We start from the raw sequence: 25,506 nt of genomic DNA on the forward strand, positions 1-25,506 counted from the left end.
GGGTTCTACAGGATGTCTACGATTTTCTACAGGATGTCTAGAATTTTCTACAGGATGTTCAGAGATGAGGTTTTTGGTGGATGAATGGAGAGGGAAAGGTGAAGGAGTGAGTGTGGAGGTAGGGTGAGGGTTGGAGATGGTCTAGAACTCGGTGGATGGAGTTGTGGACAAGTGTGGATGGCTGTATTTGGTTCAAAGAAGACTAAAGCAATGTTACACACAAAACTAGGGTTATGGGAGCAAATGGCGAACAGGAGGCGAGGATTCTAAGCAGAGGGTGGAGTGGATGGTGCTGATGGTGAATGAATAGATGAAGGGGTGGTACATGTACTATGCAAGGCATTTTCTCCAACTGATCCAACGAAGACCTGTAAATTCAAAATCCTAATTATGATGACCTAAATCCGCTAGCTGCCAATAAAGAGAATGAACAGAAGTGTGACATGTAATGAAACCATGTATTTTAACTCAGGCAACTAAGCAAATGAAAGTCTGAGATTGCAACGAACTTATACATATGAAAATCCAACACTAGTGATTGCATGGCACGACAAAATTAGTGTTTTTGTGGGCAGCAAAGTTATCCTGATCCCAGCTCCAGATCCTACTGAAGGAGAGGTGAAACCAGAGATGTTTGATGGCCCTTTTCTTGAAGCTTTTTCCTCTTAACAACCTATCAACAAAATCTGAGCATTCAAAAGTCTATCTAACCATTTACAGTGACCTATTTAATTAGCAAACTTTAACCTACTTAACAGAAATGTTTTTGCAAATGCATAAAGAACAACTAGCAATACATAGAGGAGGCCTTAGCACTCGGGTTGGGCCCAATCCCAAGAGCTGCAGGCTCCTATAAAGGACTCAGATCTAATACCAAGTAGAGCTGCTTATCATTATTCAAAAATAACCATCATAAGAAAGTTGTACAGCAGTAGCTACAATAAACAGCCTGAGCAAAATGACAGCACTATAGTGCAAAAATAACAATGGTTCCAAAAGTAAAGTACGAAGGCTAAGGCCTTCCTATTTGTACAATACGAGGGGGCTTGCAGCCCTCCTAGATTCAAGGGACTCAGTTGTCCCAACTGCTAGTGCACAGTCACTCCTCCAAAATCTGCTTGGCTGCCTTTAAAACTCGGTTTGGTGGCCTGTGGAGCTCGGTGTTGAGGGTGGAGATTTCGAGGAAGGCCATTTAATGCCAGAGAAAACCTCCCTACGAATCCTCACCTCAAGCTTGGCTGTCAGCTGACCCATGATTGCTTGGTTTTGCTCCAAAATTTGTCCAAAAATCCTGAAATAACCACGTATTAGTCTCCTAGGTAGAGTGACCACCCTTATTCGTTCAAATAACATAAACATACTAGGAAAACATGCATAATCTATGAAAAATGGAGGATTGAACAAGGATAATTAGGCAAAATGAGCCCAATAGGTTACCCAATTTGGGGGCTCATCATCACCCCCCTGCTGAATCGGTTGCTCATCCTCTGAGCAACTAGTCCAACTCATCATCCTTTATGGCTTTGATCGCCTCCCTCACGTCCCAAGCCTCTACTGTGATATCCTCTTCCCGGTTGTGGAATCCTGCCTTCCTCTCCACTTCCTCCCATTGTCTACCTTCCTCCTCTTCCTTTACTCCTTCTAGCAATCCCGGAAGTAAAGGAGGACTGAATTTCAAGCCAATCCAATTGGCCTGCAAGTCCTGCATCAACTTTTTGTAGAGAGGTACCCTTGCCAAGGCCTCCCTCATCCTAGTGGGAGAATGGTATTCCCTTATCTTCAGGCTGTGAGGCAGTGTGTTCCACTGCCTTGTGTAGGCATGCATACAGTTTTCTCCCAACAGTCTCTCGACGTCTTCAAAATGGGCAATGGCTTGAGCCTGTTGCTCAATGTATTCCGGTAGATCCTGAGGATTGTTGGCCAAGTGCTGGTGGGCGCTTATCACGGCTGATGGGTCATTTGGCTCTGCTCTGATCATGAGAGGCTCACTGAGCTCTCTGCCTATGATACTGTGGACTTCTGCTGCTCTCTTCTTCTCATGGCTCATCCAAGAGGCCATGGCCATAAGCTGGATATCCGCTGTCACCGTGTTAGGATCCCATGCGTTCATGTCCGGAAGGGCAAAGTTGTGCAAGTATAACTTTGCCAATTTGGCCCTATCCTCAGATGAACTGCTGCCACATAAAGCTGCAAACTGATGATAATTTTGGAAAGGGGTGATGCCCCTTTGAGCCAAGGTATAGATTTGAAATTGTAACCATTGGTCCTTGAGGTAAAGGGCATAGGATTTGGCAGGCTACCTGCACTGCAGAGCTTCCATTGCCCAGCTGGTCATGCAGGCCAGTCAGGACTCCTTTTCTTGCAGCTGCTGTTTTAGAGAATGTATCTATAGTTCTTGTTCCTGGAGCTGCTGGTTCAGTGCCTCAATTTCAGTCTATGTCCCTTCCTTCCTTTGATGTTCATAAGGGGTATCTATGGCTGTTGTGGGCCCCTCCTGTTGCTCTTGTTCCCCCAAGATGTGAGGCCTGTCTTCTTGCCTCTGTCCCTGTGACTGTAGCTGTTGTTTGAGCTGCTCATTTTCTTCCTATAGCCTGACCCGCTGGATGCTCTCCACATGTCACACCATAGCCAATTCTCTTCTGGCCTCTTTGAGCTGCTCCTCTAGAGGACCTATATCTGATACCCCCTTGGACTTAGCGATTTTCATCCAAGTGTGGGTCCTCACCCTCTCTTCCTCTAGTGCAAGGAAGAGTGGCACTGTGAATTTCTGAGGAATGATCTTTCCGGCTTCCAAGAAGTTATAATAGTAGCCCAAGCTGGGCTGGGGGCTAGGTTCCATAATGTGCTCAACCTCTTCTTCCTTCTGTGGTGATTTGGCTGCCTCACCCTCCATTTCTTCGATCTCCTTCAGTCTAGCCAATGTTTCCTGTAGAATAGTTTCAACATCCTGTAGAGAGGTTTTTGTGTCCAACCTTTCCATTCTCTCCCTCCAGGTGGATGTCCTCGGGCTCCCCCACTCATAAGTGATGGATGCCTTGGAGGGGGACCTCTCCTTTGGTGTGGTAGGGGTGTCTACAATGGTGATTGGTTCTTTGGATGGAGGTTGGGGTCTGCCGGTTTTAATTCTTACACTTCTTCTTGCCTTAAAGTATAGGGGAGGCTCCCTCTTTCACTTTTCCTTTGGCTTGGGGGATGTGCTTAGGGTGGCCAGCACAGTTGCTGCCTCCCTAGCTAAAATCTCGGCCGATTTCTCCTTCTTCTGCCCTTTCCCCGGACTTCCTATAGAAAGTCATGTAGTGGCCATTTTTTGGCTTCCTGTAGAAGCAGTTTTCTGACTTCCTGTAGAAATAGCCTGCTGGCTTCCTCTAGAACTAGTTTTCCCTGATTTGGCTTGCTTGGCTGAGGGTGCCTTCTCCTTGACTCTTTCTATGGTTGCCCTAGGTGTTGTTTGCTTCCTTTCAGTCTTCTCTGCCCGAGTTTGCAACTGTTTCTCCCTTGGCATTGGTGTTTTTATTTTACCCCCAGCTTTGGCCTCAACAACTTGTCCTTTTTCTTGCTTTTCCTTTTGTTTTTCTTGTGGCTTTTCCTATGATGGACTATCCTAGGTTTTCTTACCCTTAGCTTCCTTACCTTTAGTTTTCTTCTCTGCCTCAATATGTTCCTTCTCCTCACTGCTGGATGAAGTGAGTTCTTCTGCCAGAGTCTGGGTATCATCATTCTTGGTCATATTACGGAAAATATCCCAGGAGATAGGGACGGTATAAGTATGGAGGGCATCTTCTACGAGGAGCTTGATAAGCCCATGATGAGCCAACTGGTCTGGTGTCCCCTCCTTCAGTTTTGTGCCACACTCAATCAATGACTGCAGGAGGAAGTATGGGATGCTCAATTTTTGTTCTGAGGGAAAATCCATCTTATGCCTGAGCTTAGTTAACAAGTAGAAGTGATACCCATATACAATACTAAATCGCCCCTCACAGGTAATATATTTCATAATTTGAAGGCTGACCTCACTCCAAAATGGCTGTAAGCTAGCTCTCCGGACCCCATTTTTATCCTCTCAAAATTGTTTTTCTGGTAGGAAGAATTCCTTTTTGGCTTTTTGGCCCAATTTACTTTCCTATTTATCCCAGGGCATTCCCAATGGCAATTCACTGACCCGGCTAATGAGTTGTGGGGTGAGTTTCAAGGTCAATCCCCTGAAATTTATAGTTGCCAATTTTTTTGATTTGGGCTGTAGGGACCTTAGGAACTCCTCTGTTATTTCATCATCGTGACCTTGGATTTTATCATAGAAGGTCATCCACTTTGCATGGGAAAACAGGTCTATCACCTCAGGAGTTTCTCTCAATTTATTGGAATCCGAGGGTTCATTTTTGATAAACCCTCCAGGCATGGTGAAAATAACCTATTTTCGGCTTGAGCTCTGGTTAGAATGGAAATTCGGATGTGGTTTTCCCCCTTGGTTCTCAGGACAGGGTTTCTCCACTGTTTGTATCTCCCCCTTTCACCAATTCTCTGGTTAAAATACTGCCGCCGCCCAAGACTTTGACTTGTCAAAAGGAATGAAGCTCTCACAGACAGAGTGCAGAGCAAATTTTTATACCAATCATATAATAGTCACACAAAAAAAAATTGATACGTGCACAGGTGAGCCTTACAGCGATTTGTCATAATAATGGGGAGAGTTTGTTAACAGGAATCATGGAGGTGAGTATGACGCAACACCATTCAAAAGAAATTCTGTGTATTATATAAGCAAACCATCGTTCTTGACCACAGGCAGACTGGTTTCAAATTTCCCACTTCAAACAAGCTAATTCACCACCTGTCGAAAATTAAGCATGGGGATGGCATGTTCGAGCCTACCTCTCCTCGAGATTCCCAATTCCGACGCACATACACGGGTTTCTCTGCTCCGGTAGCTTTCACTCTGCTTCCTGTAGAGAGCTTCTGCTACTTCTGGAGGATGTCACGGTACTGCGGAGCAAGTCTGGGATACAGGAATAGTCTGAACTGGGTCGAGAAATTCGGGCTAATGAACTGTAGAGGAGGAGGACGCTCACGGTGTTGAAAAACTGGTTGTGGCGTAAATGCCAGTGGTTGAGGTGCGTGCTCTGGCCGAATGATTTTGAAATACGGCGCAATTCATGGTACGGGGGGTGAGTTGTCCAGGCCAAGCCGTTAGACAACGTCACGACCATAATTCCTCGGCGTGTTTCTGACCGCCAATATCTATCTCCGCCATTACCCACCGTCATCCTTGTCAATCCGCCGATTTCATTGCAAATCTCCTGATTTCCCCGACTGGACACTTCCCACGTGTCGGCTCCACGTCTTTATGGCGGAATCGAGCATAACCATGCTCGTTCGGATCCCACGAGACAGTTCTACTGGCTGTGGATGGCCAGTTGACTGACCATTGCATTTGTTCAATCCGCACATTCACAGTCATGCAAGTTCCACAATATAGTTCATGTTAATTTGACGAAATAAGGTTAGGCACTTACCTGGGGGTGACTGCGAACGTGTTTCGTAGGTTTTTGGACGTGAGGCAATGGTTTTGCTCGCTGCTGCTTCATGCACAGGCGTGGTAATTCCCTTGTCCATTTGCTGATGCAAGATGTGAGGCTTTCAGGAACCGGTTATATGGTGGTGAACGTTGCATGCACGGCCCCGTTTGCTCTCAGCTGTGGAGAAGGTGTTCATATTTCCGCGGAGCTAGTAGCATGCCTCCAGTGCTGATTTCAATTGCTCCTGACTCCATAGTGTGTATTCCAGGTGGATCAGCTGCTACAGGATTCTTGTAGGACATCCTGTAGTTGCTTCTCCTCCTGGGCTGTGTTGGCTTTATGAGATAAGTGTTGTCCTTGATGGCAAACCACACTGATGACAAATCATAGTGCAGAAGGTCAGCAGCAAGGAATTGATGATCAGACTATAAGAAGAAAAGAAAGTTCATACACGCAGGTTCATTAAGCCCAAGTCGCGTATATGTCAGTTTGTGGAAAAGCAGTGGGGACAGGCTCAGAAAAGGGGTCTGATATGATTCAATCCAGTATCTGCTCTATTGGTTAACAGTTACAGTCTGCTGAGAATGTCTAGAAATGACTTGATACTTGTAAGATTCTAGAAGTGTTTTAATCCTAACTTGATGGTGATGATATCTTGATGCTTACTACTGATGTATGCATGTTCAGATCTAACAGCAAACAGATGGCACAGGTTGAGGGGGAGAATATGCCTTTAATATTGCATTTTTGGCATTATGGATTAATAGTCCTTGGTGATGTTACTTATATGGCTAAATGATATACCTTGCTTGCGAGTAGTCCATGATAAAATCTCATATGATTCTTGGGGTTTCATAGTTGATGTTCAGATCAGATTTATGGTTGACTCATTGATTGATGCAGATGTTCCCAAGTAATGATACTTGGATCATGTAGATCTTGACGTTGATGTAATGGCTATGGTGGTTTCACACATAATGTGAATGATTTCAGGATGATGTTTAAAAAGGAGGAGTTGACATCTATGACCAGACATACCTTGTTGCAGGACACTTTACAGGTTGCTGATATGGAAATGGTTGTACGCGAGTTTCATAAGGCCTATCCGCGTATATACGCTTGTTTATGTGGATGCAGACGCATATATGGAATTTTGAAGGAAATTAGCAGGGACAGATGTTGGTTACAGAGAGTCTGATATGGGTCTGACAGAGACCATCTGGCACAGGTTCAGGGGGAACAGATAATCTTCCAATAATGCATTGTTGGCATTATCTTAGAAGCTTTTGGTTCTAGTTCACATTCATTGTTGGTTTCAGGTGAAACAAAGGGCGAAAGGAGAACAGAAGGATCTCTTGGTTGCTGATATGAATGGTGATTGACAGATGCTGCCAATATCAGTTATTGGTGACATTCATAAGTCTTACTCTAGATATTTCGTCTCTATGTCACATATCTCTTTTGTGGTATCTCTTTCATGGTGTCAAGGTCATGTAACGGCCTATTTTGGTTTCCCCACTATGCCTGGGATGATTGATGCAATGTGATTGGTTGTCATATGTAAACTTTTGATATATCCCCACTTGGTTGGGTGGATGAGTCAACTTTTGTATATCCTCACTTAGTTGAGAGATGGATGTATGTATGAGTCTTTGGTGATAGGAAGGTCTTTTATGATGTATAGAGTTATGTTCTTCTTGAAGAACATCTTTTGCAGATCTTGCCTACAGTCAGGAAGAGCATGAACAGCACACTTCAGCAGTACAGAGACTCGGCATGTACTCAGGGGGAGCATTGACAGATTGGTACACTTTGGCATATACAAAGGGGGAGATCATTCAGAGATTTTAACAGATACTCAAGGGGAGTATGGACAGCGAAATGTTCAGCAAAGGAAAAGAACATCTTGGTCCACCCTTTGCCCTTGATGTCAAAGGGGGAGAGTGATTTTGTGTTGTTGCCATCAAGTCCAAAGAGGGAGATTGTTGGCATTATGATGCATGTGTTGTACTTGATGGCAACCCTCTCATAGAAGAATATCTCACTTATGTATAACTGGATGAATCTTCAGAAGAGATATCAGATGTGACTGATGGAGGACAGCTCAAAGGAATCAGATGATAGTTCTAAGTGTGACAAGTTAGCTTTGCCATCAAGTCCAAAGGGGGAGATTGTTGGCATTATGAGATAAGTGTTGTCCTTGATGGCAAACCACACTGATGACAAATCATAGTGCAGAAGGTCAGCAGCAAGGAATTGATGATCAGACTATAAGAAGAAAAGAAAGTTCATACACGCAGGTTCATTAAGCCCAAGTCGCGTATACACGCTGGTTCACTATATACCAAGTCGCGTGTACGCAGGTTCGCTATAAACCAAGTAGGGTATACACGCAGGTTCATGAATGGAAAAGAGCGTACGTGTCGGAAAGCTTACTTTTGGTCCGTGGTAGTTAGTCCTCGGTACTTGAGCCTCTGTTTTTGGACCAAAGTATCTCGACAGACGTGTTGATCCCTAGTATTGAGTTGATGGTATTGTTTTACTATGGTTTTGGACCGTGGTATTATGAAAGGCCTAAACCTATATAAGGAGAAGATCATTAGGCCAAAGCAAGTAAGTGAGTAATGAACATCTGATGAAGTGTGAGATCCAAATGTTGGTTATGGATTGGTGATCTGAACCATGGTTTCACTCATGTGGAGGATGATGAACTATGGAACGGGATCTCAAGGCTTGGAATGATTATCTTCATATAGTTTGACTGTAGATAGACTAGATCTATTGACGCATGTTTATTGTTATGATCTGGGTATGTTTTGATGTTTGATATAGCTGCGGAATTATAAGTTAGGATTTGCAGATCTGTACGCAGGTTGTCTTTGGCAAAAGAGCGTATACACGCAGGTTGGGTTTGTCCAAGTAGCATATACAATGTGAAGTATGATATTTGAAGATGAAGTTGGATCTGGTTATTGTTATGTTGTCTATGTTGTTGACAGGGTTTCAGTGATTCAATATTGGGTGATTCAGAGATTGATGATGCAGGTTGTTTTATGGATCCAGTATGAAAATGTATGAAACGTGGTCCCGAGAAGATCGTAGAGTTCAGTAGGCTGGTGCCTACGTACTGGTAAACATATCAGCCAGTACAAGAGCCAGGGGGTTGTAGCTCCCTTCCAGGAGCAGCTGGAGAACGAGTAAAGGTTGGAGCATTCTGTAGGCAGGCACCTACGTACTAGTAAATGGATCGGCTAGTACAAGAGCTAAGAGGGTTTTAGCCCTCTGCAGGTTGTAGCCTACGTGCTGGTAAAGGACTGCACCAGTACATTGTAAAAGAAGTTTCTTATTAAAGGAAGATAGAAACAAATTGCAGCAGGTGGTTTTCACCCACATTGGGTTTCCACCTTATATCATGGTGTTCATGTGTGTGTTTTATGTGTGATGATCTGTTCTGTTATACTGCACCTGTTTACTGTTAATATGGTTAATAATGTTCTGATGCATTTACTGAAGATAAGCTAACTGAATCATAAGATTAATGCATATATGCTAGTTGCCCTTAACGAAGTCGCGTATATACGCTGATATCCTTAACTGAAGCTGCGTGTATGAATCTGAGTATAAAATTGAAAAGTTTTATCTGATCTGATAATACTGATTCACCCCCCCCTCTCAGTATTATTTACAACAGGCTGCATGCTGAAATGGGAACGGCTACAGTCACGGGTGAAGGGTCCTCTTGGAGCTTTTGACAGGTATAGTATGTGGGCCTTCATGTATTTGATTTGTCCCCTGGAAAAAAATGGCGATCTGAGGAAAACAAGACTTTTTTACATGACTGTGCAGGGGTACAGGACCAAATGGTGGTAATGGCAGTGGAAAGAGAGGAAACAGGTGATGGATGGGACAAAGGGGTGGCTGCAGGCCTCACCAACAAACTTCAAGTCTTAAATCCTCCTCCAAAATCGATTTTGGCTCGTCCAAAGGTTCTACAGGATGTTTCCTGTAGAAATGCAGAACTTCCTGTAGAAAGCCCTGAAACTTCCTGTAGGAGGTTGAATCTTGACCTGAAGGTGTCCAAATCCTGGAAAACGTGTGTGGCCATGGAGGGAGTGTCGGTGAGGATGCCTGGTAGCTTGGGGTGGACCCCTATCCTTGGTTTGTGCGACCCTCTTTATCTGCATTATATCCCTGCAACCTGCAATAATTTCAAAGATCAGCCCTGTTTTTTCTTTTTTCTTTCTTTTTCTCCTTGTTTTTTCTTTTTCTTTTTCTCTTTTTTTTTAGAGACAGCAAGGGCGCCTCTATGAGGTTTTCACCCCAACTATCTGCCCTGGGCGCCGCAAAGAGGTTTTCACCCAAGGATATTTTTTATTCCATTTCTTTATTTTTCGAGAGACAACAGGGGCACCTCCATGAGGTTTTCACCCTCACTGCCTGCCCTGGACGCCTCAGAGAGGTTTTCATCTAGAGATCTTTTTATTCTCCTTTTTTTTTTTTTGATGATCAAGGTGTGGCCAGAACAGAGGCAGAACCCTGCTCTATTACCAACACTGATTTTTCCACAGTTTCAATGAATTCCTGCCTTCAGAGGGGTTTCTTGTAGATTTTCAGTCGATTTCCATTGACAAGCATGGGGATGGCCTCTTCATCAATGGTCCTGATAAGGACTGAACCATTGTCATTACATTTCTTCACTGTATACGGTCCTAACCATCTTGTCCTCATCTTCCCTTTGAAATCCTTGTATCTTGAGTCATACAGCAGCGCCCAATCTCCCAGTTGGAATTGCTTCTCATTAAGGTGTCGGTCATGCCACATCTTCTTCTAGAGTTGAACTACTTCTGAGTGGAGGAGGGCCTGCATTCTTTGTTCATCTAATCCATTTAGCTACAATAATCTCTCACGTTGAGCATGGCTGAGATCTAGGTCCAGCTGAGCTGCCACCCTCAATGTGTTGTACTCGAAATCTATGGACAGTGAAGCTTTCTTCCCGTAGACCAGCTCATAAGGTGTGAAACCGGTTGTGGTCTTCCAAGTGGTGTTGTAGGCCCAGGTGGCCTCAACCAGGCGATCTGCCCAATCCTTTCTGTTGTTGCTCACAACCTTGGTCAAAATCCCTTCCAATGCTCGATTAGTGACTTCCACCTGTCCATTTGCTTGAGGATGATAGGGGGTGGAAGTCTTGTGCTTGATCTTGTGATGAGCTAGCAAATCTTCAATCAGGTTGGAGGTGAACTGGATTCCTTGATCTGTGACTAACTCTCTTGGGTAGCCAAACTTATAGAAGATATTTTCCCTCAGAAACTCAGCGACCTTCTCTTCTGGTACTGCTTTGATTGCCTTTGTTTCTGCCCACTTGGTCAAATAGTCGGTGCACACAATGATGTAAGACCGTTGCTTTGAAGGAGGGTTGATAGGACCCACAAAATCCATGCCCCACTTCTCAAATGGCTCAAAGGTCACTTGAGGTTGGAGAGGCATTTCATCTCTTGGAGTCGGTTTCCCCATCCTCTGACATCAGTCGCACTGGCTGACGTATCTTCTGGCATCCTGATGGAGAGTAGGCCAATAGTAGCCTACCTGTAGAATTTTGAAGACAGTCCTTTATGCTGCAAAGTGGCCTCCACAAGGTCCATCGTGACAAGTTAGGAGGATGTCAAAAACTTCCTCCTCCCTAACACAACGTCTCAAGATCTGATCTGGTCCAAGCTTAAACAAGTTGCCCCCCATCCATGTGAACGGGGCACTCTTCTTTACAATTCTGCTCTTCTCTTTTGAGGACAGATGCGGAGGAAACTGTGCTGAGACCAAGTAATTTTCTATATCATCAAACCATGGAGAGAGTACTGAGATAGCAAATAGATGTTCATCTGGCATCTGGTCATCCACTATTCCTTCTTCACCTGCAGGCAAGTCCACTCTAGACAAGAAGTTAGCAACAACATTTTCCTTACCTGGCTTGTCGACAATCGTCAAATCAAATTGCTGTAACAAAAGTAACCATCTAATAATACGAGCATTGACATCAGGCTTATTCATTAAATATCTAATCGCAGCATGATCAGTGTGCACAAATGTTTGATAATCGGTGATGTAGTGTCTGAACTTGTTTAGGGAATGGACTACGGCCAGGAACTCTTTCTCGGTTACAGTATAGTTCATTTCTGCCTTGGACAGGTTTTTGCTGATGAAGTATATGGCATATGGGAGTTTCTCCTCAATTTGTCCTAAGGCTACCCCTATGGCTTTGTTCGAGGCATCAGTGTGGATGTGGAAAGGTAGGGACCAGTTTGGACCTCTCAAGATCGGGGCGGACACTAGCTTTTCTTTCAACTAATTCAGTGCCCCTTGACAGTTTTCAGCCCATTTAAACTCAACATCTTTCCCCAAGAGTCCAAACAAAGGTGAGGCTAGCTTGCTGAAGTCTTTAATGAATCTTCGATAATATCCTGCCAAGCCTAGGAAACTCTGAACATCCCTTACCTTTTGAGGAGGTGGGACCTTTTGGATGATAGCAATTTTATTAGGATCCACCTGTAATCCTTGGCGAGAAATGGTATGTCCTAGCACGGCCCCTTCATTCATTAGGAATTCACATTTTTCAGGACTGAGGGATAGGTTCATCTCAATGCACTTGGTTAGAACTTTTCCCAGATTGGTTAATGCTTCTCGGAAGTTGGACCCATAAGGAGTGAAGTCATCCATGTAGATTTCTACCGAATCATGGACCAACTCAGAAAAGATGCTCAATACTGCTCTCTGGAAAGTGGCAGGAGCATTGCATAGCCAAAAGGGAAGGACGCGATAGGGAAAGGTCCCCCAAGGACAGGTGAAGGTGGTTTTATCTTGGTCTTCCAGGCTGATTTGGATTTGGTTATACCCACTGAACCCATCTAGGAAAGAGAAAAACTTCTTCCTTGCTAGTCCATCCAACACCTGATCTATGAAAGGCAAAGGGAAATGTTCTTTCTTAGTGGCTTTGTTAAGTCCTCGGTAATCTACATAGATTCTCCACTTCCCATTATTCTTGGGCACAAGCACTAGAGGCGAGACCCACTCACTATTGAAGATAGGATAGATGAATCCTGCATCCAACAATTTTTGCAATTATTCTTTGACAATGTCCTTAAGGGATGGATTCATTCTCATCTGAGGTTGCCTGACTGGTTTACAATCTTCTTTAATGTAGATGTTATGGGTACAGACTGAAGGATGGACTCCTTTCATCTCCTCATAGCTCCAGGCGAAAGCATCTAAATGTTTGTTTAGTAAGCTACACAGCTCCTTCTCCTGTGAAGGAGATAGGGAGGAGCTGATCTTCAAAGTTCTTTCGGGGCCAAACTCCACATTCGTAATTCTGGGAGAGGTTTGATCAGTCACACAGAGGTCCACTAAGGTGCTGGCTTGGGTATCCTCCACCAATTCCTCTAAGGACAATGCACTGGGAGGTGGATTCCGAATCAAGGTCTCAATCAAATCATCCTCGGTTTGAGGACCTCCCCTAGTGGATTCTATGGTGCACAAGGGTTCAGAGTATACCTCATCCTCATCTCCTTCTTCCAGCCATAGCGGTAAGTCATGTTCTAGCAGAGGCTAGGCAGGAGGGTATAGGACTAGCTGCTTGGACATAGGACCATTTTTGATGGTCATGTTTCCAGCTCGGCAACTGATGTAAGCATCCGCAATGGCTAACCAAGGCCTTCCCAAAATGAGGGGGTATCCAATAAGCTTTGCCTTTGGTTGAAGGACTAAGAAGTCCGCAGGATACTCCCAAGAGTCAACCGAGACCAAGACATCCTCCACAATCCCTTCGGTAGTCACGGTGGAGTGATCTGCCAATTGCAAGACTGTCGAAGTCTTCCTTAAGGAACCCTGAAGGTTGAGTTTAAGCATGGTGTCCCTGGTCATCACATTAATGGCAACCCCTAGATCAATCAAGGTATGGGGGATAATGGTGCCATTGATGTGGACATCAACTACAGGACTCCCAGGGTCCAAATACTTTGGACAGATTACTTGCCCCAACATTAGATCAGACAGTTTTCCTATGACATTGATTGTCGAGGCATCTCTCTTTCTCCTGCCTGGGTGCCTGAAACACTTCTCCTTAATCAATTTGTTGTATATCGGTATATCTTTGATGGCCTGGAGAAGGGGTATTTTCACACACAACTGTTTTAGTTCCCCCAGAAGTTCAGTCTCCTCTGGGTTTGGTTGTGTGGTTACTGTTAGTCGCTCAAGAAAGGGTGGAATGGCTTTGGGTTCACTTTCCTGTTTATCTTCCTCGTCCTCTGGGGGAGGAGGTTGGCGAGCTGGAAGGTTCTTTCTGGATCGCAGGTTGATCTCCTGGATCTCCATAGCATAGGTAGGACATGTTGTTTCCCCAGTGTATACCTGATGGGCATGTCGGTTGTTGGGGTTCGGGTTCGATTGGGCAGGCATCTGGGGTTTTCTTGGAGGAGCAGGAGGTAATGGTTTTGGTTGAGCCGGTGGTGGAGGCAGAATGGTGGGAGGAGATTTGTATTGGGGCCTCCACCCCGGTTGAGGTGCATTCCACTGAGGCTGTGGCTGGACATGTGAGTGAAACGAATGAGCAGTGGGTTGAGAATGGTATTGAGGTGGATAAGACCACGGAGGAGGTGCAGACTAGGAAGGATGAGCAGGGGGACCCCAAGAAGGCATGTGAGTAGATTGGTTGGGGCTATAATAAGCTTGGGATGTCCCTTGCATCCCCTGCTAGTAAGGTCTAGGTCCATGCGGTCTCCTTTGGTTGAGCAAGTAGAGAGGTTCAGTGGGTGCCTCAGTCCCTTGGTACATGGCTTTGAATCCAGGCAAGGTTGGGCATTGGTTTGTAGGGTGGCTCTCCTCACAAACGAAACATACCTCCACTGAGTGCAATGGACACTCGTTCTTAGGGTGCTTCCTCGTACATCTGGGACAGAAAATGGCCAAAGCCTTCTCAGCTTCCTCTTTCTTTTGTTGGATTCAAAAAGTATCAAGTTGCATGGCAATGGTCTGTCTCATCTCACTTTTGAGGTCTTCCAGCTGATTAGCAAACTCATGCTTGGAGAAGGTAGTACTAGCTGAAAGTGGATTCCCCCTACCTCTTTTCCGGGCTGCCCTAGAGTGGTTTCTAAACACAGTATTTATGTCCTCATAAGGTAGTTGGTAAATATCTCCTCCAGCTAGCATGTGAAGGGTATCTAGAAGGTCTTCAGGGACTCCTCGGAGCAAAACCAGCTTTAGAGATTTAGGGTCAAGTGTGCACCTGGCCCGTTTATAGCTAAGTTGGAACCTTTCCTCATAGTCCTCTAGAGACTAATCATTTCCCATGGTCATCCAAAAGATTTCCCCCTTGGTTTCCTTTGACCTACAGTAATCTCGGTATTTGTTGTTAAAGGCTTACTGCATCTGAGCCCAAGTAGTGATACTGTTTCCAGGTAACCCCATGAACCAGCGTAATGCTGCATCCTTGAGGCTAGAGGGAAAAAGTTTCAACTTTTGCTCGTCTTCTGTATAGTCATAAGTCCGACAAAGGACAACAAACTCAAACAGGAAGGTATTAGGGTCTTCAGTGGTCAATCCATGGAAATGAGGTAAGGCTGAGGGACTTATTCTTCATTTTCATGTCCCTGTTAGTCTCTCGGATGGGAAAGGTACCTTCTATTCTCTCATCATCGTCTCTACCATTTTTGTTGTCAGCCATAGTCTCACAAGGAATATTTTCTTGCTCTTCTTCTGTTATAGGATCTTCGTATATCTCAGGAGGTTCACCTATAGGTTCTTCTGGATCACTGCCACCAAAGAAGAGTGAAGGGTGACTTAGTGAAGTGGAGGGGGTGTTGGGTAGGCATTTTCCGGTATTCTCTGTTCCTACAAGGCATGAAAGGACTTTTGGTTGTTTTTGCCTTTTTTTCTGCTTGTACCTGCAAAACTGAAATAGATGGAATTGCAACTAACTAAAATCTATCTTGTAGAAATGAAAATGCGGAATTGAAATGAAAGCAGGGGAAGACTAATCTATTTTGCTGAAATCAGATTGCGAGAAGGAAATACTAGACTACACTTGCAAAATTGAAATTCTATTCTACGCTTGTAAAATTGAAAGGTTAATCTACGAAAGCAAGAAATGTCTAGTTTACTTTTGCAGAAATGAAATTGCAGAATGAAAATGAAATAAACTACTTAGCAGAAGGCGAGAGTAGGAAAATAGAAGAAAAGCAGCAATCACAAATACTCTAACGCTTCCCTGGCAACGGCACCAAAAAGAGGTGGTGAGCTCCAGTATTGCAGCAATAATGCTACAACTCCTGGGACTTCCTTCTTTACTTTTATCAACCCGGTAGTTCGTAACAAACTTGGAGGCAGACAGTGCTGTATGCACAAGTACTAGCTCTTGCCGCAGCTGTCACTTGGTCAGCTGGCACAAGTCTGCAAGGGGCTCAAGCCAACTTCTATGGGCTCTGAGAAGAAGCTTTTTAACCGATGGATGAAAGCTACTTTAAAGAAGGTTGATCTACTTGCAGAAAGACAGTGAAAAGCTAAAAGAAAACGCAAACCCTAGCAAACCCTAATTCTACCAGCTAACTCTACTGATGCCAAGAAGAGGATGCAAACTACTGAAGGAAATGCCATTGACTTCTAGGAAGGTAAATACATGTACCTAAGCTACTTCTATAGTAACATCTGAAAGAAACATCTTTTTGTATTTTTTAATAAGTTGCCAGAGTTATTATGTATATGATTTGACTGTTTTTTGGCTGTGCAGAGGTGGATATGTAAGAAGAAATGCTTAGGAAAGGTCAAGAAGGTTCGAAGAGGGCCTAAGGGGTCCCTAACACCCTTCCATAGAGTTTCACTGAGTTTGGCTATCAAGAAACCTCATTCGTGAGCCTCTACAGGAAGTCTGCAGGGGTTCTACAGGATGTCTACAATTTTCTACAAGATGTCTAGAATTTTCTACAGGATGTTCAGAGATGAGGTTTTTGGTGGATGAATGGAGAGGGAAAGGTGAAGGAGTGAGTGTGGAGGTAGGGTGAGGGTTGGAGATGGTCTAGAACTCGGTGGATGGATTTGTGGACAGGTGTGGATCGTTGTATTTGGTTCAAAGAAGACTAAAGCAATGTTACACACAAAACTAGGGTTATGGGAGCAAATGGCGAATATGAGGCAAGGATTCTAAGCAGAGGGTGGAGTGGATGGTGCTGATGGCGAATGAACAGATGAAGGGGTGGTACAGGTACTCTGCAAGGTGTTTTCTCCAACTGATCCAACGAAGACCTGTAAATTCAAAATCCTAATTATGATGACCTAAATCCCCTAGCTGCCAATAAAGAGAATGAACAAAAGCGTGACCTATAATGAAACCATGTATTTTAACTCATGCAACTAAGCAAATGAAAGTCTGAGATTGCAACCAACTTATACATATGAAAATCAAACACTAGTGATTGCATGGCACAACAAAATTAGTGTTTTTGTGGGCAGCAAAGTTATCCTGATCCCAGCTCCAGATCCTACTGAAGGAGAGGTGAAACCAGAGATGTTTGATGGCCATTTTCTTGAAGCTTGTTCCTCTTAACAACCTATCAACAAAATCTGAGCATTCAAAAGTCTATCTAACCATTTACAATGACCTATTTAATCAACAAACTTTAACCTACTTAATAGAAATGTTTTTGCAAATGCATAAAGAACAACTAGCAATACATAGAGGAGGCCTTAGCACTCGGGTTGGGCCCAACCCCAAGATCTACAGGCTCTTATAAAGGACTCAGATCTGATACCAAGTAGATCTGCTTATCATTATTCAAAAATAACCATCATAAGAAAGTTGTACAACAGTAGCTACAATAAACAGGTTGAGCAAAATGACAGCACTATAGTGCAAAAATAACAATGGTTCCAAAAGTAAATTACGAAGGTTGAGGCCTTCCTATTTGTACAATACGAGGGGGCTAGCAGCCCTCCTAGATTCAAGGGACTCGGTTGTCCCAACTGCTAGTGAACAATCACTCCTCCAAAATCTGCTTGGCTGCCTTTAAAAATCGGTTTGGTGGCCTGTGGAGCTCGGTGTTGAGGGTGGAGATTTCAAGGAAGGCCATTTAATGCCAGAGACAACCTCCCTACGAATCCTCACCTCAAGCTTGGCTGTCAGCTGACCCATGATTGCTTGGTTTTGCTCCAAAATTTGTCCAAAAATCCTAAAATAACCACGTATTAGTCTCCTAGGTAGAGTGACCACCCTTATTCGTTCAAATAACATAAACATACTAGGAAAACATGCATAATCTATGAAAAATGGAGGATTGAACAAGGATAATTAGGCAAAATGAGCCCCATAGGTTACCCAATTTGGGGGCTCATCAGACTTTGAGCAGGATCTTCTACAATCCAGTAGTTCTGGGCTACCCTAGCATTAGGGTTAATAGTCGAGCGCTTTGCGGAACCTTTCGGTATCTGAGGTATAGACTTAACAGAGGGTCGCTCAATATGAAGTGGGTCTATGGCTTCAGGAATAGATTTAGCCTTAGATGTTTCTATTTCATGATAATTGCATGCTCGTGTAGCGATGTTGATATGAGAGATCATCATATAAACATTTGAGGAACTTTCCCCCTCCTGGTTGCCCCCTGCAGAGGTACCAACATTTGAATTTGTGCCAACAAATAATTGCTACCCTTGGGGAAAAGGGTTAGTCAAAACAACTTGGGAGCTAGAGGACCCTTGCTACACTAATAAGTGTTGAGCATCTTGTATCTTAGGGTAGAGGTGAGTCAAATGATCTCCATTGCATAACTTGCATGGAAACTTTACCTTTTTCTTGGACTCTTTTCTACCCTCACCGGCACCGTTGTTGGGTTTGTTTACATTGCCTTTCCCTTCCTAGTTCTTCTTCTTACCTTGTCCCTTCCTCTTCCCATTGGATTGTTGATTTCCTTTGGGGTTAGAGGCCTGGACGATGTTTATAGAGGTAGGTTGGGAAGGTGTAGGTGTAGACGGTGCTGCCTGGTTAGAAGAAGCAGTTTGTAGAGACAACTACTGCAATTGATTCAAAAGGTTCACCATGTTAACATCAATCGATCTGACTATACCATCGGCGTGGGGGCCTGGCTTTGGTTTGGCTAAATCGACCTTAGATCTAGGAGCATCAGGTAGAATTTTCTGAAGAGTCCCAGACTGAGAATATATCAGTTCTAATTGTTGGGCTCGAAAAATAGCCTGCTCTTCCGAATAAACACCGAAAAGAGACACGTCCTTTGAGATCTCAGGTTGTAATGATTTGAGAAACCATTCGAGAAGGAATTTTGGTGGGATTTCAGCTTTGATAAGCCTTTTTCTCCTTCTCCATTCCTGGATGTGATCCAAAATGTGAGTTGCGGTGTCTTGCTGAAAGTTAGCCAGAAGTTTAGCTCCGGCTTCATATCGGACATGCAACTGAAAATGGTTCAAAAAGATATTAGCCAAATCACAAAAGAAGTATAGGTGCCTCTTGGCAACTCTATATACCATTTGGCCGCATTTCCAGTTAGGGTGCACTAAAATAACCTCAACCTGATCGAATCATCTATCAAGGAGTTGGATGAGCCCCATAAGTGGAATGTGGTCACATGGTCTCTCGAATCTTCACCACTTTTCCCCTCGAACTTTGGGATATCCAAGGGAAGTTTAGTTGGGACCGGAGGCCAAGCCAGATTGTACCGAATTGGATCGTTCATCAATTTAGTTAAGTCTGGCAAGTTAAGCATAGCCGGAAAAGGAGGTTGTGGGGGACCTTGGGAATTCCACCCAGAGCGGGCGGGGTTCCCAAAGGTCTGAAAAGAATGACCTAGATTTTGAAAAAAACTAGGTTGCCTGAAGTAATTCATAGAACCTACTGAACCAAAAGGCAGTCCTTGTGGTCCAGCAAAATTCATATTTTGACCAACTCCTACCGAAAATCCTCCGTAACTAGTGAAGTTATCCCCTAACAAAGTATTGAAAGGAGATGATAGCGCCTGATAAGGATTCCATGCATTAGCAAAGGGTGGAAAATTCTAAAACGAATTAACCAAAAAATACAACACATTCCCTTATTGGCCAAAAAAATGATTCCCAACTCCTATCCCACTAACCGTAAGGTTTGTCCAACTCTGGAAGGGGTTACTACCTTGACTTGTAAAAGGAAAAGGCATTGACCCTACTGTTGGATTAGAATGTGGTATATGACCACTTCCAAATGGGAAACCCTTAAAAGAAGCTGATCCACTCATCATGGATGTAGAGGCGGTCGATGGTATGTTCAAAGGCACTGAAGGAATGCCGTGAGACAACATTCCATAAGGGAAAAATTCAAAACTAGATGCAGTAGCCTTAGATCTTCCACTCGTTGACAGAATGGAAGCAGACCCAAATATAGCCGTGCTGGGAGTAATAGAAGGGATGGAAATAGTTCCTTCCCTTTGTACAGTTATGGGAGTCTGCATGCTTGCAACACACGTCGTAGACGCCATGCTTCTAGTAGTGGTCATCAAAGGAATAGATGTATGTAAACCTGGACTCGAAGGTCTATGAGTCAGAGTTCTGACATACAATAGAACGTCTAGATGGTTAGGAGGAAGAGGAGAATTCGGAGCCGCAACTGTATCTGAAATCTCTTCAACTTCGATATTATCTTCTGACTAAAAGAGTACTCGAGAAAGAACTAGTGTGTTCCTCTCTAACTCTGTACTGGTGCCAAGTCTATCTTGTGAACTAATGCCCTCAAGCGGAGGATCAATCTCTGATGCACCTGCTGCCACTAGTTGAAAACCACTGGCAGAATCGCTTCTACGCCTTTTAGGAGAAGGCTCAGGACTCGTAGGTGATAGCCCACGAAGTCTCCTAGATCGTCGAGATGGTCGGTCAACCACTTTGAATTATTTAAAAGATCTACTTAAAGACTCAAAAAATTATAGAGCTAGGCCGACTAGGAGCAAAGAACACTCACTAAAAAGTCCCTAAAGATACCAGCAATCAAACAACTCTTGAGTATTTCCGCTTCGGGTGATTAGGACCGGACACCAAAATACAAGAAAGTTAATAACAAGGGCCTTCCGAAAACAAACTGGGGTAATTACACCCCAGGTCTACTAGTGAAGGTATTAGAGGTAGTTACGCTGACCTCCAGACAATAGCCTTTGTTGGTGAAAGCACCCAATCTTTGCAAGGGTACCCTTCAGAAGTACCGCTGAACGTGATGCAACGTCAACCTCAGGTGCCATGGGATTCCCCTCCGTAGCCACCTGTGTGATCCCTAGGATAGGCAACTATGGTCACCAACTCGTATCAAAAGCCAGGCGGAACAGTCAGGAGATAGGATCTGACAAGTAAGAGAGGGGCTATCTCTCGTCCTTATCTTCACTCACCCTCCCGCTTTACTCCTAGTTACAGAGCTTTCCTGGTCTCCCTAACGCTATTGGATTTCGCTCATTAATCAAACTTCTATTTTTTGTAATTTGGAGCAGCCTTGGAGAGTTAACTCTCCTCTCACCTAATCCAAGGCCCCAATAAACCTAAACTTGTTGGTGTATTTTGATGACAATACAAAAGTTCTAGTTTATTTTAATTAAGCACTTGATTTTAATGGTTGTTATTTAAGTTAAGGGTATAAATGGAAGTGAAACCAATGGTGTTTGTATGATGCAAAAGAAATCAATGAAAAACTAACTACATGAATGTAATCATTTTTTCTTCGATGAAACGAAACTTCTATAAAGAAAAATACTTTTTATTTTCTTTTTTGAAACACACTTCACACGCGCAAAAACTAAAAGACTACAAATGCTTTAACAATGCAAACTACCCTAATGCAAGATATAATGGAGATGCAAGATCCTAAATCACTCTAAAAAGCGAAAGCAATTGTTTATAACTATCAATGTGCCAACTTAAATATTGAAGAGGATACAAATTTTGAACACAAAATTCTCTCCAAACAAGAAGGAAAAATTGTAAAAGATTGCAATTCACTTTCAAAAACCAAAAGAAACCAAAATCAAACTTGGCAAAAGAAAACAAAAACAAAGTTTTTTTTTAGATCTTTTCTTTTTCAAGAAACAACCAAAACAACTTTTTGAAATCACTCAAAATGCTACTAAACTCAAAGATCGAAAAGAGGGCACAAGGAGTCTTTGCAAGTTACAAACTCGAAAATGAATGAAAAATTGAGAAAAAAGGCTTCAACTTGTACTACACAACCCAAACAACAACAAAGAGCTTGACAAAATGACCAAGAATCTAGGAAAGAAATACTTTCAAATTCGTCAAAAAGACCTTCAAAAAGAAAGAAAAGCTATAATGCCACAAAATGAAGGAAATCAAAGCAAGTAGATCCAAAAACCGAGCTTGACACTGAAACTGAAAACAATCTCCTATTCTGGAGGACCAGAACAATCAAGAACTTTTGAACGAAGTCTTGTGTGCCAAAACACCAATTACGAACTCGCTAAAAAAGCAAACCTAGGCCAAATCTTTTCAATGAGGAAGAGACTTCGAAACAGTAAGCTTGCAGGATAATTCAATTCTTCGGATAAAAATTGACCACACAAATACTAAAGAGACCAGGCAACAAATCTATCTAGGTAGAGAGATTTGAAAAAAATGCAAAAATCGGTAGACGCTACTGTAAATAGAGTAAAAGGCGTATACAAAGCTTTGCAAAAAAAAAAAACAAAGCCAGATCCTAAAGATCAGACTTAAGGTCTGAGACTCTAGTACACCAAATAAGACTGTAACAGCAAGCAAACCAAAGACTGAGCCCTGGTTGACACTGAACAACCCAAACTCTGAATAACAATATTATTATCCCCAGTGGAGTCAGCAATTCTGTTTCGGGAATAAGTACCCTAGGGCTTTGGGTTAGAACCCCAACAGAGCAGAAGCAAACTACAACAAGAAACACTCATACAACTTAGGAAAAATGCTTATATAATCAAACTACGTAAGAGCGACCATACCTAGATTTCCTTCGTTTGAGTAGGTCCCACAGGGTTCAGACCCTCTACAACTCCCGATGTTCTTCAAACCTGAAAATCATTCAATTCAAACATACATAGCAGTATAGAAGTAAAGCATATTCACGAAAATGACTTTATATAATATAAACAAATGATTGATCATACATCAAAACAACATTTATATGAATTACAACATAATCTAATGAATAAACATAGTTTATTTCGGAAACAAGATAACATTTCTTTTATTGCATTAAGTTATAAATAACATGGATAGAATTCACCTGAGTCTTCTTCTTCCGGCTCCAAGCAGAACCGTCCTCTGGATTTGTCTTATCCCAGCGTTCAACAATCTTCTTCCATAACCAATACCATGATATCTCAAGCAAGAGGGAGAATATCTATAATAAAAGAAACAAGGGTTTCTTGATGCTTGGGGAAGTGCATGAGGCACATGGATTCATCAGACTCAGTCAGGGATAATCTCAGTATAATAACTCTATCTCTTCTCCTCCTTTAGGCCTTCCCATAGAAGTCTATTTATACTTCTCCCAATTAGTTTTTTAGTTGGGAAATAGTTGGGCCATGGGCAATAGGAGGTAATCAACAGGTAAAACTCATGAACTCCACCCATAATTAAGGAAATTTAACTTTTTAAAGTGTTTTAACACATATCTGCAGGTTGGGTATTGACTGACCCATGTGTACATGCTTTTATCTCAGGGAAAAGTAGCGTACAGGGAATAAAACACTGTTTTTTATATATTTGGACCAAGTCTGGAAGAAGGGGTTGCCCTAGGCCATAAACCAAGCATCACAAATACCAAGGGTGGTAAATGGTGCTATAACACATACTTTGGAGCAACCCCGCAAAAGTGGATGCGTGGCTCTTCACTCACGTCTTACCGTACACTCTTTTCCTTGTGACAACCCTGCAAGATCGTGAAACTATGATAATAGTTACCTGAATAAAAAATTACAACTCTCCGCCAACGACACCAAAATAGGCTCGTAAACACGATCTGCACTGCACTTCTTGATTCAGTTTATAGGTCAGAGCTTTAATTTTTCCTTTATAATGATTAGATAAGTAATGGAACACACAAAGTCTTGTAAACACCCAGCACAAAAAGAAAATCAATCCATCTTGCTAACATAGGCAGAATCAATAATCAAATTCAACTTAAATACTTTTAAATCTCTATAAACTTAACCTATTCTATTCTTGAATTGAAATCTAGACTCAAATGAAGACTTAATTTTTTACCACATATTCCACTTTGACAGACTATGGAAGTGAATCATAATCAAACAGACTCAGCATATCAACTCAACATTCAAAATCCAAACCCTAATTTCTTGCTCTTGCAATTTACACTTGAAAGAACTGAAAGATCTAATCTATTTGCAATATTCAATTTTAGATTGAGCAATCAATCTTGCACTCAATAATTGTTCTTGATTCAAAACCTTAGAATGAGAAAAGCCTCACATTAATTCCACTGTCTTGAAGACAAGTAAAAGACCTTTATGTTGGGAGCTAATCTGAATACTTTGTCTCACACACTTAACCAACCAACTTGATCTCTCACACTCAACTAATCTGCATACATATTCATAATCTATTATAACCTTAAGAACAAGCTTCAGATATCAAACCTTAATTCTATTATCAAGAATGACAAACAAATAAAAACAATTAATTATGAATTTCTATCAGGCACACAAAACTGTACTCAAGAAACTATCCTACAGTTGCATAAATCTCAAATTAAACTTGAGCAAACCTATTCAAAATCTCGGCAAACCAACACTCTGTCTTCTCAATGAAAAGGTAAATCACACAGCTGATTGCAACCTAACTTTGAAATCAAATCAAGCACACATTTGATGGAAATTACCTCAGGCTGGAAACTACATTTTTGACTAACAGTATCAGACTCTAAGCTATAGTACTACACTCAAGCACTCAAAACAAAGCAAGAGAAATCATACTGAAAACTAAATTGCTCACTTGAACCCAAAATCAATCTACAAATTTTATTAAGAAACTAAGAATCTATTTGATAAACAAGACTAGATTAAACTATGATAAGTTGTCTTAATTAATCAATCTGGAAAGCAATATTTATATGGAACACACACTCATGAAAATAATTCAGCATATAACCAACCGATTTGGAATAAATCAAACATATGATAAGTCACGCTATTATAATAAATCGATCTGGAAAGAAATACTCCTATTCATGAAAATAACTTGGAAGAAAACCAACTAATTTGATAATAGCAAGAAACAAGCAAATGCAATTTTATTAAGAATTAACTGAAATCCACTCAATGCACATCTGAACTCACACCATATCAATCTTGATTACTCAATGAATTATCTTGACTTCGGCATTCAAGGGTTGTTCTATGTTTTCAATGGATGGACTAGCTTACCACAAATATTCAATTTACAATGTGATTAAAACACGTTTTTATACAACTGTGACAACACGGTCAGGACAATACAATTCGTGGCTTTGGGGAACAGAGTATGAAACTGCCTTGAAGGTAGGAGCGTCAATCACACGAGAACCATACATTCAAATTACTGAAGTAAAGGATCTGAAAACACATAATATGGTCAACACACTAAAATCGTTTCAAATTCAATAAAAGCCTCCACACAGCATATAAACAATTGATAAACCAAAGACAAACTAGAAGCAGCTATAATTATCACACAACTTGTTTAGGGACAAAGTCCCCTAGGGTCTTGGGTTAATACCCTAGCAGAGCAGGGGTTATCTAGAAAGAAAAACAAGCATTCCATACAACCATCATGCTAATATAAACAAACTATGTGAAGAGGGGTGCACCTCAGGGTCCTTCCTTTGGGTAGATCCAGCCAGGGTCCAAACCCTCTTGGAGTTCCTTTCGATCCTTCAACCTGCAAAACAATCAATTCAAGGAAGCCTAGTAGTATATGGACCAAGCATCATAAAGAAATCAACTTCATAGCATAT

This window comes from Pinus tabuliformis, chromosome J, assembly GCF_031772625.1.
Source record: "Pinus tabuliformis cultivar Carrire ecotype Pingquan chromosome J, CPIR1, whole genome shotgun sequence".
Taxonomy (NCBI): Eukaryota; Viridiplantae; Streptophyta; class Pinopsida; order Pinales; family Pinaceae; genus Pinus; species Pinus tabuliformis.